The sequence below is a fragment of the Macrosteles quadrilineatus genome, unplaced genomic scaffold (genome assembly GCF_028750875.1).
Source record: "Macrosteles quadrilineatus isolate MER2022 unplaced genomic scaffold, UCM_ALF_1.0 Scaffold_2__2_contigs__length_208266976, whole genome shotgun sequence".
Classification (NCBI taxonomy): Eukaryota; Metazoa; Arthropoda; class Insecta; order Hemiptera; family Cicadellidae; genus Macrosteles; species Macrosteles quadrilineatus.
Genome location: NW_026542595.1, coordinates 83426533 through 83442187, shown reverse-complemented (window position 1 = coordinate 83442187; position 15655 = coordinate 83426533). Strand labels below are relative to the sequence as shown.

At 34.0% G+C, this 15655-nt stretch overlaps 1 protein-coding gene across 1 annotated transcript in view; it reads left to right on the top strand.

Moving 5' to 3' along the window:
- Positions 1-12096: 12096 nt before the first annotated feature.
- LOC128986920 (leucine-rich repeat-containing protein 24-like) overlaps positions 12097-15655 on the top strand; it is a 78817-nt gene continuing 75258 nt past the window's right edge. Inside the window, exon 1 of the mRNA XM_054407532.1 lies at positions 12097-12127. The gene's annotated coding sequence lies outside the window, so the exon portion shown is untranslated. The remainder of the gene's footprint in view (positions 12128-15655) is intronic.

The window sequence follows — 15655 nt, the reverse complement described above, 5'->3', positions numbered from 1 at the left end:
TTACTATATGAATATCCTACACCAATGTTAACTAACAACTACCACCATTACACTACCACGTGCCGCGATTACCCTGTATCATTCATACGTGTTTAGTTTGCTATACAGATGTAATGAGTTGTCAAATGAGTTGTGGTTGAACGTCATTACTGCAGCATTACTATATGAATATCCTACACCAGTGTTAACTACCAACTACCACCATTACACTACCACGTGCCGCGATTAACCTGTATCATTCATACGTGTTTAGTTTGCTATACAGATGTAATGAGTTGTCAAATGAGTTGTGGTTGAACGTCATTACTGCAGCATTACTATATGCATATCCTACACCAGTGTTAACTACCAACTACCACCATTACACTACCACGTGCCGCGATTACCCTGTATCATTCATACGTGTTTAGTTTGCTATACAGATGTAATGAGTTGTCAAATGAGTTGTGGTTGATCGTCATTACTGCAGCATTACTATATGCATATCCTACACCAGTGTTAACTACCAACTACCACCATTACACTACCACGTGCCGCGATTACCCTGTATCATTCATACGTGTTTAGTTTGCTATACAGATGTAATGAGTTGTCAAATGAGTTGTGGTTGAACGTCATTACTGCAGCATTACTATATGCATATCCTACACCAGTGTTAACTACCAACTACCACCATTACACTACCACGTGCCGCGATTACCCTGTATCATTCATACGTGTTTAGTTTACTATACAGATGTAATGAGTTGTGGTTGAACGTCATTACTGCAGCATTGCTATATGAATATCCTACACCAGTGTTAACTACCAACTACCACCATTACACTACCACGTGCCGCGATTAACCTGTATTATTCATACGTGTTTAGTTTGCTATATAGATGTAATGAGTTGTCAAATGAGTTGTGGTTGAACGTCATTACTGCAGCATTACTGTATGAATATCCTACACCAGTGTTAACTATCAACTACCTCCTCACACTACCACGTGCCGCGATTAACCTTTATTATTCATACGTGTTTAGTTTGCTACACAGATGTAATGAGTTGTCAAATGAGTTGTGGTTGAACGTCATTACTGCAGCATTACTGTATGAATATTCTACACCAGTGTTAACTACCAACTGACACCATTACACTACCACGTGCCGCGATTAACCTGTATCATTCATACGTGTTTAGTTTGCTATACAGATGTTATGAGTTGTGGTTGACCGTCATTACTGCAGCATTACTATTAATATCCTAAACCAGTGTTAGCTACCTTCTCACACTACTTCGTGCCGGCGATTCGATACAGGTTTCTTCTTCGAGTAACCACTTTTTCTGGTGGACTAAACCATAAGGTGCCCAATAGATCAGTTTCCCCACTAGTGGGCAAGGTTCTTGTATTACGGAATGTCGGTTTTAGGGGTTTAAGCAGTTTTGAAGGACATAACCGCTTTTGCGTAAATCAGATGAAAAACAGTAAGCTAGACCTACGGAGTACATATCATTGAAAGGTCTGTTAGTCAATATGCAAGAAAATCTGTTCTCACTAATGGTCTGATATTGGTAATCCAACAATATTATTAATCTTTAATCTAAATCGTTATTCTATTTCAACAATCCTTGCTCACACTTTTTTCCTTCACTGTCCAAAATATGTTGACATTTTTTCATTGTCCGTTCTTTTGCTAAATTTATAATGTAATTTTAGAAATTTTTAACTATTCTTATTACCGAAACACTAGTACAAAACACCCTTTGTTTCTGACGTTTATTTTTACCCTCACAGTCTTACATTTTTCAACTCGGCTCCTAAATGAATGACAGTGTAGTTAATAAGTAATGAGAACAAAAATAGTTTCCACGAGCTTTGAAGCACGATAAGTTGAGAAGGAAACTTTTAGCGTTTGTTACTAATTTCTTTTTTATTTCGCCATAAAAATAACAGGATACATAACGAAAATTGCTGATTAGCATATCCTTTTATCATTTTTAAGATTACGATTTCTTAAGTATTCGGTAATTTTATTTACCTAGCATTTTTATAAAAAAATTGCGAGTTAGAAATCCTTTGATGCCGTTCAGAGTCGGTGATCACATTATCATCAGCTAATCTCACAGCTGCAGACGCTAAGTCCCGCTTATCCCTACTGTCGGACGGCTTAGATCCCAGGACTCAATTAGAATCCAATTTGAATGCCTAATACCACAAAACCAAGTGAAGTGATCACATTATTGGTTGATAATCTTCAGCTTACAACGGCTATCTGGCACAGTCTAAGCACTCAAGTAGTTTGAGAACAAGTTGTTAGAGGTCGCATAACTTAAGTTTTGTATCATGAAATAATTTTAGGAAAGGGATTTGCCAAAAACCTGTTGAAAAAGTGTTGCTGCTAATCCTATTTGAATATTGATGGCGTAAACTATATTAATTTCAGAAAGTAAAATATTTGACGATTCCACTCATCAAGCCATCAACTTATTTGGTTTTAGATAAATGTTAAGGTTTCACAATTATGTTATTTTAGGAATAATTGAGGACATTGTTCATCACGATTAGTAAAAACCAAGTTTTTACGAAGTTTCAGGATCGTGAATGTGATCTGGTTTTTTAGTATTTGACTTGGTCTGTGTACTAGAATTGTAGTAGGTTTAGATACTTAGGGGTATCAGATTACAGGCCTGAAACTTAAAACTTGGGTTTTACCTTTATCTTGATAGAAAATGACCGCAATAATCTGACAAACAACATAACTTACCACCAAACACAAAAATTAAACAAATAAAACGGCAATTAAATATAAATTCAAACAATTGTCCAACTGCAGCGTTGATTCACTACATGTTCGGGTCTGCCCTCCCTGGAGGGTCCACTCTTGGCCTCTTGCCCAGAAATAGATACGTAATTTACAGTCCTGTTTGACTTTCCTCTTTCTGTTACCTTCAATCTGGCTTTTGACTTCAAAGAGAAAAACATCCAATGTTCCTTCTAGTGTGTAAGATCCGAAGTTTTGTTAGTTTTAGTGCTAAGAACATAAAGTCTTGTTTATGTGCTTTACTAAACCGCCCAGGAAAGTAGAGCACATGGAACTTATAGTGGAAATAGAAACCTCTTATTTCAACAACATAGTTTCGGTACACCTTATACTGTAATTACTTTTGTACAGTATGTGAACTAAAAATAGTGAAATGTCATGACTTTAAGAAATTGAAACATGATTAAGTTAATAAGTATAGGCCTACATTTATTATTTCAGGTACTTTGAATCAATTGTTTACATGTAATAATTGAACTTTCTTTAAACCATACTTACTTTTTCAAACAATGCTCATTTGTATCTGACACCAAGCTGTATCTCCAACAGTAAATTTTCTTTGACTGAGTTTATTTGTTAATGATCATTTTAGCTCTTTAAATGTAGAACATTTTTACCATAATACTTTCTTATGCTCATTTTAGAAGAGGTGACATGACATGAGAGCTTGGGTAGAACCATAATAAGAGTTCCAAAGGCACATTTGCAAACTCCATTCAATATTATTTACTAGAATTTATAATTGCAATCATTATATCTGTCAAATGTGTCATATAGTTATTTGTGCAACTAGTGAGCAAAGTGAGCAAAGTGAGCAATTGACTCACTCGAGAGAAATACTTACTCACGAGCCGTAGGCGAGTGAGGAATGGTTTCTCGAGTGAGGCAATTGCACTTTGCACTCGAGTTGCACATTATATTTTTCCTACAGATACCGTAAAACAAATAAATTGGTAAAAAAAGGTAACATATTTTCCCACAGAAATGAACTTTAATATGACATTTAATGATACAACAATACAACAGCTGACCAGCTGATTTATAGCCAGTGCTGCCAACGTATTTCGCGCGCATACGACCTTGTCTGCATGTTACGCGCTCACTATTTCGTGCCTTCACGTTACAAATCTGGAGTGAGACAAAGTAATTAGAGTGAGACGATGTTAACATTGTCTCACTGATGAGCGAATTGGCCACTTTGCTTTCTTAAATCAGCGAGAGAACATGTACATTGTTTGGTAACTGTAGGAAAAATATATTCTCAGTAGATTTCACCCTCAAAGCTTAATTGTTTGCCCCTTGTGTTCAATATTAACATTCATCCAACTACCACTATTTATGCTTATTAAAGCACGTATATTATCTAACATTTCACATCAGCAGTAGCTAAAACACAATGTGTACCCCACACAAAATATTGCTAAAAACGACGGCATTGTTGAACGAGGCAGAGCACATTGATGTAAGGGTTGTTTGCTTGAAATAATTGCGCCTCGTCTTTTAAGCCGCCCCACCAATCAGCTGAGTGGAGCCAGCTACTTAGTACATATTGCAGCAGATGTATATAGACCACAAGGAGGTAGCTATTGTCGTGCAAGTTGAGGGTCCTGGGTTTGTTTATTGTAAGGGTAGCCGTATGCGGTTGCTTATCATCTACATACTTCACGCAAGTTTATATCTCCGTGTACATTCGCACGCTAGGGCACAGACACCAAGTTCTGGTTTGGAAACGTTGTTAGATTGGCTTTTAATATACTTCGTGTACTTTTGGTACTTTCCTGTTAAAGGGAACATTCATTATTATCGATGATTTTTTTCGATATATCGATATTTTTGTTTTCCGATTCATTACAAATTGACAACTGATCTTGTTTATGCTAAAATAGTCTATATGGATTAAGAAATGAAACTGTTTTAAGCTAACCTAACATAACCAACCATTCTTGCTGTACCATTTAAAAATTCCGTTTGATAACAGAAAAGGCAAGTGAAACACGGAATTTTTAAATGTTACAGCAAATTTTGTTAGTTATGTTAGGTTATTTTTTTAACAGTTTCATTTCATTATTGTTTGTTGATCTGAACAATATTAATCGTAGTTGTCAGCTGATATGTTTCAACTTGTTACTATCGATTTATCGAGAAAAAATCATCGATAATAATGAATACTTTAACAGGAAAGTACCGTACTTTTTTTGCTTGGAAACTCGTGTAATCAATATGAAACATGTTTGCCTGTTCTCATCAAGACATTACTTTGGGCTATGCTAGCTTAAAATAAGTGTCATACACTAAAGCCCTCAGGAATAACATACATTATAGATGTTAGTATAGTGTAAGGCTGACAATTGTTTCAGAAATCGGTGCAAGTAACCTAAAAAAGGTTACTTATTTTTGGTACTTTATTTGACTTTTTGTCCAAAGTAACTTTCATCATCATGTTTAGTAACTTTTAGGAAGCATTTAATTAGATCGTTTCTAGATAGGGAATCCAGCAGCGTAATTTAGTGGAACCCTAATTTACAAGTCAAAGATATTGACATGGTGGACAGGCAATATAACGTTCCTTCTTCGTCATTGTGGGTGACTACAATGGTAAATATTGATTATTAGGCTTGGTAAAAAAATAAAAATTTTCTGATAGCCACCAAAGATAATTCAAGTTGTAAAAAACCTTAAGAACCATGTATTTACGTTGCTTTATCTTATGTAAACTTGAAAAAGAGTGTATATATGTTTATGTATCCTACTGTCTCAATCACACCTGGGAGGAAAAACGTACCTAAAATTTAATAAATATAGCCTACTTTAATTTTTTACCCATTCTCACTATAGTAATCAATTGCTTCGTGTGTTTTATAATTAATTTTGATAAAAATAAATAAAGCTTGATTTCATCTTAAATTATAAGTTTTTTTTACAAAGATAATTATATTATGATATTTTTTTCTATAAATAACACTACAAATAATTGCCAATACATGATTGCTATTAACTACTAAAACATAAAATAATCCCATCAGTGATATTGCGAGTTAATGGTACAGCGTGCAAAGTGTAGCGTGGTGTTGAGGTCAAAGTTTTATATTTAAGTGAGGTAGAGTTAATGTAAAAGCGTTCAACCGGCAAATCCAGAGAGCCTGAACGTGGGGTTGGTCTACCGTGAAATATTTAATTCAAAAGTTTGCTCAATATATATGAATTGATTACACATTTCCGATGATAATAATATTTACTACATTGCTTTATATGTTCGTTTGATTTAGTGCATAAATAAATCTTATAATATGTAATCTCTGGATTTTTTTCTTTTATAACAAGTCTTAAAATTTGTGATTGCATCTGGTCCAGAGGGTAGAGTGTGAGGTGGCTGTGGAGGCTCAATTTAAATCCAGCCAATCACAAACATTTCGATCTTTGCGATACTGCATCGACTTAGTGGTTCAGTACCCACCCACCTTACACTGTTTCGTGAAATAGGAATAAATAGGATTCTCAGAAAAGAACTCACCCTGTGTTGGTGCCTAAACTGTGAAGGATTTGACGGATTTTAAGTTAATTGGCTCGAATTTAATTAGTGAATTGTAACATTCGTGACATAAGTATTCTGGCTGGTAGGTTAATATTGCTGTGGTGGTTTAGTAAAACTCTTCGAACAATCACAAGGCTGCTAGTTTAATCCTGACATAAGTATTTTGAAGGTTCGAAATCGGACAAAGCTGAAATTGATTTCCGGACTTAAATCTGGAAATAAATGGTTCTGGCTAAGTACACAGCTGATCTTGCACACATGATATTACTCAATTCTACAATGATCTTGGCTCTGGTAACACCTTACCATTCGTAATATTATATTTCATACCTAGAGCCAAAAATAAGGTTTTGCCGACATGTGAAGAACAATTTAGAGGAATCAGTAAAAATAATAATAAATAGCTGCTTAGCAGAGGTGACAACAAAAAAGTCTTTTGCAATGTATATGGATACAGTTTATGCAATATACAATTAATGTTTAAGTGTATAAGCGAACAGTTGATTTTAGGGCCGCAAAAACCTGCTCGGTCCCAAATTTACGATGACAGCTGGCATGGACAGAAATAGGCAGTTTCCAGCCTTTGTAAAAACATCGTAGTGTGGTGAAAATAATCATTGGGTTTTGTCTACATATGTGTGTTTATCTATATAACACCGGAATGTATCAAGTAAACTACACCACTTTCACTAATGCACGTATATATAATGCCGTGTTAAACACCCCAATCCCTAGAGAAACGCGAGGCAGCTCTAAGCTTTGGTGGTTGATAAAGAGGGTCAGATGTAAGATAACAGTGGAGCTGTCTCCACCAACCCCCGTACACTACCTACCCACCCCTGCATTTGCTCCTTTAACCTTGTCATCTGCTTCGTTAGCGCCGCCCTTATTAATGTAGGGAGCTTTAATAAGCGCCGTCATCAAGTTTTGTGTCAATACATTAGTGATATTTACTCATACAATAAGTTCTTAGATAATTATTATGAGACTTACATTTTATGTAAAACTCATTTGTCTTATTAGTTTTATAACCCAAACTTATACATTTAATTATCAATAGGGAATTTTGTTATTCGTCGAATAATGTTTAACTGCTATAATTGAACAAGTGAAAAATAAATCGTCGTTGAAGAAATAGTAGTTGTGGTACTGTTGTTACATATTCACTAACGCAACGACGTTGGTTGTGTATTCACTGTGTGACTTAGTTTTCTCAATAAAGATAGAAAAACATTAAAATAAGCAATAATTTTACCGTGTGGTCATATAGTTTTTAGTAGTAACGATTGTGCAGAATATTGTACTCGATGGAACAACCCTGGCAAATACAACAGTGGTGGTTGATACTGTACTGTTGCCATAACGATACTGATACAACAGACAATGATAGTTTGAATAGTGTAGCCTATTCGATAAAACTTCAGCGAGGGGGTATGAACTGTTGCCATCATGACAACAACAAATATTGGTTATGTTAGTGTTTGTGTGAGTATACCTCATAGAAAGCCAATGTTAAACAGATCGGTGACGGTAACTGTGGTATTATTGCTACATGATCACTGATAGAACAAACACGTTGGTTGTGTCAATGATGCGAGTATATACCATTTGAGTACACTGAAAGTCAATAGCAAATAGAGCAGTGATGTCAGTTGTTTTACTGTTGTCAAATGTTCACTAACAACAAACATTCGTTGTGTCAATGATTTGCCTATACTTGAGTGTACTTGATAATGATAGAGTCACTTGCAAATAGAGCAGTGATGTCAGTTGTTTTACTGTCGCCACATGTTCACTAACAACAAACATTCGTTGTGTCAATGATTGTTTGCCTATACAGTACTTGATAGAGTCACTTGCAAATAGAGCAGTGGTGTCAAATGTTTTACTGTCGCCACATGTTCACTAACAACAAACATTCGTTGTGTCGATGGTTGTTTGTGTATACTGCACTTGATAGAGTCACTTGCAAATAGACCCTTGATGGAAGTGCATGTCCATTAAGTGTGAAATGTTCAATAGCAACTGCATTTTAGCTTACCATGTAACATTGATTTATTCAATTTTAGTTACATTGAACTACATTGCGCTACACAATTATTTGCGCATTAAACATGTCCGTACTGGTTTTTTTTACTGTTTATTTTGTAAAAAACATTAAATAAAAAAGGTAAACAAACTTGGAATTTACTATTTATTTCTTTGCTAGCTGATTTTTTCGTATACCCACGACTTTTATTGTTGGATATTATTATTAAATTTGCCTAACGACAATTATTGGCATCTGGGTTTGTAAATATCACACCCTGGAAACGATCTCTCCTGGATTTGGAGGCGAGCACTATAAAAACTTGGCTACCTGATCAATAAATGGTTTGCCAGTCTAGTGTTAAGCTTCTAACTATGCTAGAGGGAATTTTCCAACCCCTCTCATGTAGGATAAATAAAGATCAGATTGGTTAGGACAGCTTTCCCTTAAAAGCGTGTATGGTTTTTAATTTTCTTCTTCTTTCTCGTTATGTTTCAGTTCAGTGAGCTACCCTACTGGACGCACAATTTTTATTTTAGGATTAGTATTGTCAACAGTGTCATTTGGAGGCTTCTGATTGACTATAATGAAGGTTTACTAATCGAAAAAATAGTTCTGTTCATAAAATACAATTATAAATGCATTAAGTTCATTTTTAAAATGTTTTAATTATAAAATTAAACCGTCATAACTTAACCAAACTAACCAAAGTTGCTGATAATAAAAAAACCGAATGAACGTTTACTTCTTAATCGAAAAATGGTTCTGTTCATAAAATAAAATTATAAATGCCTCAAATTCAATTTAGTTTTTTTTTATTATAAAATTAAACTGTCATAACCTAACCAAACCAACCAAACCTGCTGACAATGAAAAAATTGTAGACACAAAGTTAGTGCTATCGAAGGATTTCGAAACCGATACCTTCAGATTATTAGTCAGACAAGCTATCCACTAGACCACCGAGGCCGATATTGCACTAATGTATCGTTTGGTTAATGATGTTCCCACAGCCAATCAGAAGCCTCCAAGTGACACTGTTGGCAAAACTAATCCTGAAATAAAAATCCAGCCTACTGCACAGAGGCTAGTTATAGGACTATGTCCTCTTCAAAATGTCACTGACATATACACTAACAAAAATATGCATCTTTACATTTTAATATAACCAACCGTACATGTACTGTACCAGTCGGATGCAAGACTTGACACAGTGAGTTATTTTATAGACTTCCACATCATTGCTGTCCTCCAGGACAGACTTGGATACATTAGGACCAGAATAAATGGCTACATTATACATCGCCGCATCTTCTGAGCAACGTATTGTTGTTGGTCACCGTCTGTGTCTCTTGAGTCATTATTTATTCTGATGTCAGGTCTATAGATTCGCAGCAATCTTCTATCCTTGTTGAGGTTGTTTGATACAAAACTCCATCCATGAAAATTAACATTATTCCTAAGCTTCGTTTGGATAAAAAAATCGCGATTTTGAATTAACTTACACGTAAAACTCTTTATTTTAACTGATTTTATTCTGAAAACTAGCTGTGTGCCCGTTCTACGCACGGGGATCTTATAGTAGTCAGTTGAAACCTTTTAAGAACAGAAGTTAGTTTGCATATTTGCAGATATGCTGGCAAAACTATTATATATAAACCTTCGCAAATACAGTATCTGACAGTTCAAGCCAAAATAAATGCTTCGCAATTAAATGTCACCCGGATCGTTATGGTCCATATGTCCAATGATTAAACTAAAAAATGTTTTATAGATCCATGAAGCGTAGCCCTAAAGTAGGCCTATAATTGAAAGTTACTTTTCACATCGGTTAACTTAAACGTATTTAAAGTACTACCTCAACCTCACCATTTAACACTTTATTCCGGTTGACATTTTCAGTATCGAAGGTGCTCTTGTCCATTCCGTGAAACACTGAGAAATAAGGACATTAATGCGTTACCAACAGACATACACACAACAATCCAAAAAAAGGCCACGAACTATTGATACATAAACAATATAAAGGCGTAAACAATTCATGATGGTTTGCCCAACAAATGTTTTACTCAAATAGGTTATAATTTTCTTAGCATACCGGGTAAGCTAAGATTTGGAATCCAGACAGAAAAAGCAAAACTTATACAGAGTTAAGACATCTTTTAAATTGAATACGGACGGCTCTAATAAATAAGGTGCAACACCAACGATAACTAATTTGTAAACTACAGTGATGTGTTGGTACCTACGTAAAAATGATTCTAGCAGCTACCAACGGTTCTAAGGAAAAGAACCAGTACCTAGTAAGAACCTACCTAAGAACTATAGTACATCCGACCAATTAAATACATTAATATCTAGTCCCGAGGTTATTGATCTCTTGCTTTTGGATTTTCTCGTAAAAAGTTGTAGCGTAAACTTATCGGTGTCAGTTTGGAAAAAAAACAACCTTACCCAAACAACTTTTTGTTATTTAATAGATTACACATTCTCTAAACAATGATTAGTATATCTATTAACATTAGAAGGAAATGTGACGAAAATCACACAATGTTGGGGTTTTGGTCATTTGTAATTATATTTCTTAAGTAGGTAGGCCATGTATTCTATGGAAAAGTACCGGTATCAAGGATCGTCGTCAAAAAGGTTGTTATGAATAAATATGTAGGCTTACGTACCCAAGATATGAGCTATGGGCCTATTGGCTGTATGGTCCAGCGAGTGCATCACACGGTGAGTAGAAACAGAAAGTGACACATTGGAAAAGCGAGTTTAGCACTTCCTCTGTTAAACCTCTGTTACAATCACCCACTGCAGTTGTGATTTTTTACTTTACACTTTACACAACCGCCATTGAAGCGCCGTCAATGAGTGGAAACCTTTTTTGTAAGCTATTGGCGACGATAATTTCAGTGTCCCAGCCCTATACAACACTGATTCAAGGTCTTCTTTCTGGTTGTCAAAACTCAAGAAACATTTTATACTCAAAGAATTTCTGGTTCCGATTTGGACGATGTCTAGTTATTTAATTTCATTTACGGTTACACTATTAGACTATATTATTGCACTTGCGATTAATTAAATCCGTTATGTAAGAAAAACGTTTTTAATCTCACTTGGTTGGGATTTGCTTTCAAAACGTGATTCGAAATGGTTGCGGTATTTGTAAACAACATTTGTAAACATATCATTGACAGCTAGAACAAATAATCTTGATCCGAACAGCTGTTCGTTATTTCATAGACGATTATGTGATAAAAATTGAACGAAAATTTGACAAAAATCACACAAAACTGCATTTTTGAACGTCCGTAATTTTATTTACAAAGTAGTGAGGCTATATTTAAATCACTAAAGACACTCTCGCCAATCCAGTGAATACATTAAAATGCCTTGGATCTTGATAGGTACTCTGGCTTTCACGGAGAAGATTGCGTAAAATGCCATCTTGAGTGTTACAGACAAAGGGAAAGACAGACAGACAGAGAGACAGACAGACAGAAATAGAGATAAGACTCGTTTCTGCTTCTTTAATGTATAAAACGTAAAAATAACCTAAAAGTATATAATTCTGAGCAAAGTACAGACAAAACTCTAATTTTATTTATATAGATATTAAAAGAGGTGAAATGTTTCATTGAAGGCGTTACTCGTATATACAGGTTTGAAAGATTAAAATATTGAATTGGTATACCATTTACTTTATTTCTAAACTAAATTGTTTTGTTACAGGACATAAACTGATTCCTCGCAAATGATTATGTAAGTATCACAGTAAATATATACATATATATATATATCATATTACCTGTTTATTAATACATTTTAAAACATCCTACCTTTTCATTTGAGCTATCTAAAGTTTTAATGAGCTAAATATAAGGTTACCTAAAATTAATTATAAAACTTACTTTAGTTTATTCTTGTTCGACATATTTAAATAGAGTTCAAACGTTAACAATGACTGTGTAAAATAGAGGTAATCATCAAAAATAGCATGTCAAAAGGTGGGTTTCTTGTTTTTTTCAAACTGATTGAGGAATTTAAATCAAATTATTCCAGCAAACCCCAGTATTTCATATTCGGTGACAATGCTACAAAATATAATTATATAGAGATACATCTATACAAATAGCTCAATTCATACAATTTTGCGCCATGTAATAGAACATAATATGATGAAGAGTAACTGTATATTTCTGAAACAATAAACTGTAGTTAAAGTGAGGGAGTTTTTAGCGAATTTCCCTATAGGGAAGTAGCTATTACCGTAGGTCTCATGGTAAGACCTAAGCCCGGGACCGATTTACTTTTTCATTTTGATGTCCCCAGAGGCCAAAAACACCATTCGTTCAAATTTTTATATATCTATCTATATATATATATATATATATATATATATATATATATACAGGGTGAGTTTTAATTGTCCCCCCCCCAACTTTTTTCTAAATTTTTTCAAATATCAATCCCAGACCACTTTCAAACATTGTTGGGTAGTAAGTACTTCATTTTGACAAGGTGGTCATTTCCGGCCGCCATCTTGGATCCGCCATATTGGATGTAAAATATTTTTTTCAAATTTAAAGGTGGGGTTGTGACCCATTATTTCGAACTAGATTTTTACCCTCATTACAATGCCACAAACCGTTTTAAAAAATCTTGATCCATTCCAAAGTTATGAGGCCTTTTTAAAACTTTATTTTTAGCCCATTTTAACATTGTGCATTTACAAACTGAGACCATAATCTCAAAATGGTGGTAGATAAAGATAAGTATACACTACCAGTCATTGTCGACCTATTTTCACTTGGTTATGACTGATGTATTTTTTTCGTCCGCCATCTTGGATCCGCCATTTTGAAAATGTGATAAATTATTTTAAATATGAAGGGGGTGTTGTGACCCATCATTTCAAACTACTTTTTTAAGCTTAACTCAATGCCGCAATCCATTTTTTGTTATTAAGTTTTATTTATGAACTGTTGCATTTCTTTTGTTAAAAATCTCAATATTTCAAAATCAAAATATGAAAATGAAAAACGGATCATGGAATTGAGTTCAGCTTAAAAAAGTAGTTCGAAATGATGGGTCACAACACCCCCTTCATATTTAAAATAATTTATCACATTTTCAAAATGGCGGATCCAAGATGGCGGACGAAAAAAATACATCAGTCATAACCAAGTGAAAATAGGTCGACAATGACTGGTAGTGTATACTTATCTTTATCTACCACCATTTTGAGATTATGGTCTTAATTTGTAAATGCACAATGTTAAATTGGGCTAAAAATAAAGTTTTAAAAAGGCCTCATAACTTTGGAATGGATCAAGATTTTTTAAAACGGTTTGTGGCATTGTAATGAGGGTAAGAATCTAGTTCGAAATAATGGGTCACAACCCCACCTTTACATTTGAAAAAAATATTTTGCATCCAATATGGCGGATCCAAGATGGCGGCCGGAAATGACCACCTTGTCAAAATGAAGTACTTAGTACCCAACAATGTTTGGAAGTGGTCTGGGATTGATATTTGAAAAAATGTAGAAAAAAGTTGGGGGGGGGGACAATTAAAACTCACCCTGTATATATATATATATATATATATATATATGTCCATCCGCACGATAACTTGAGTAATTTTTGTACGATTTTGATAAAATTTGGTTTGAAGGTGTAAGGCGGGATAAACTTGAATGAGTTCGCGAACCAGCATGATCGGACTATGGGAACGGGGGTTTATGGGGGGTTTTATGGGGTAAAAATAGGTTTTTCCCATTTTTGCCGCTAAAAACACAAAATTTCACAATTTCTTTTTAAACCACTTTGTAGAGCTTAAAAAAACAAATAATTTAGTATATTGAAGCGTTATTATGCGCCTAATTGTTACGGAGAAAATTAAAAAAAATTGTAATTTTAAAATTCCCATGTTATTCTTATAGAGAATAAGTCAACTGTTGTAGTTTGCTTGTTTATGAACATATTTTGATCGATTTTGAAAATACTTTTATTTCTTACTAAACTATTATCATTTTATAAACAAATCTTTTTTACCCTCCCTGTTGCAGCAAACCTAAGGTACTTGTTAAACTAATTCTATTTAAATAGAAAATAAATGTGCTATTTTTATGGAGGCATTTTAGTGTAAATCCAATCAGGTCAATGGAAATTCGCTTAGTCTGCAGGTTTGCTGCGGCGGGGGTATTTTATGCTTTGATTGACACTTGGATGTGTGTGTAGAAGTGCAATTTCTAAAGCTGTCAACATAGCATTTTGATGTTGACAGTTTGAAATTACTATTTTTTTGTTATTTTCAAGTTTATAAATTTATATATGTGTCGTATCTTGTGTTAATAATGTAAGGCAACACACTTAGATATCATTGTTGGATTGGGAAAGTAAAAAAAATTATAAAAAAGACACTATGCTAACATGAGCAAGATAAACAATATGTTGAAAAAGTAAACAGAATGGAATGATAAATAACATATGATAAATATACACATATGGTATATTCAGGTCAAGGGGAAAAACCAAATGTTGCATTGGGGAATGTAAAAAATATTATAATGCAACACACTTAGATATCATTAATTGATTTTGACTATTGTAAATGTTTCAATGAGTATGCTTTGTTTATAATTCTTAAACCCTATCAACCTTAAACCTTTCATTAAGTTTGAGGAAAACTAGTAAAATTAATTAAAAAAAATCTCCCATAGTATCAATAACAGCAGGCCTTAACTACTTTAAATTAATGTGTGTTATTTCAACGAATTATTTAAAAATTCGTTTACATTTAGCTATTGTCAATGCATTAAATCGTAGTTAGTGGTTGTTCAGTAAATATTTACCTAAAATTCATACCGCCTTGTTCTTCACGGTAACACTCTGCTGATTAAATTCCCTTGTAAAGTAAATTACCTCCAGTAATATCCATTGCCACAAACACAATCGAACTAAGTAATACACATACACACATAAAAGCAGTCTTCTATAATTACAACCGATTATATTGTTGTGTTAACTATCCTACCTAACATAAGTTAGGTATTAGTGTTACCTAAAAAAAGTAAAAGAAAAGTACCCAAGCACAGATTTCGAGTTGCCTCTAATAGTCAAAAATATAATAATAATCCATTTAGAAAATTACTAATTTAATTGCCTGTCATATTTAATTTATGAAACATAAGCTGGCACTCAGAAGGCTAGCCGGAAATATTGTAAAAACATTTTTAATACGTATTGAAACCATGGGTTATTACATAAAAACCGTAGTGCACATTTC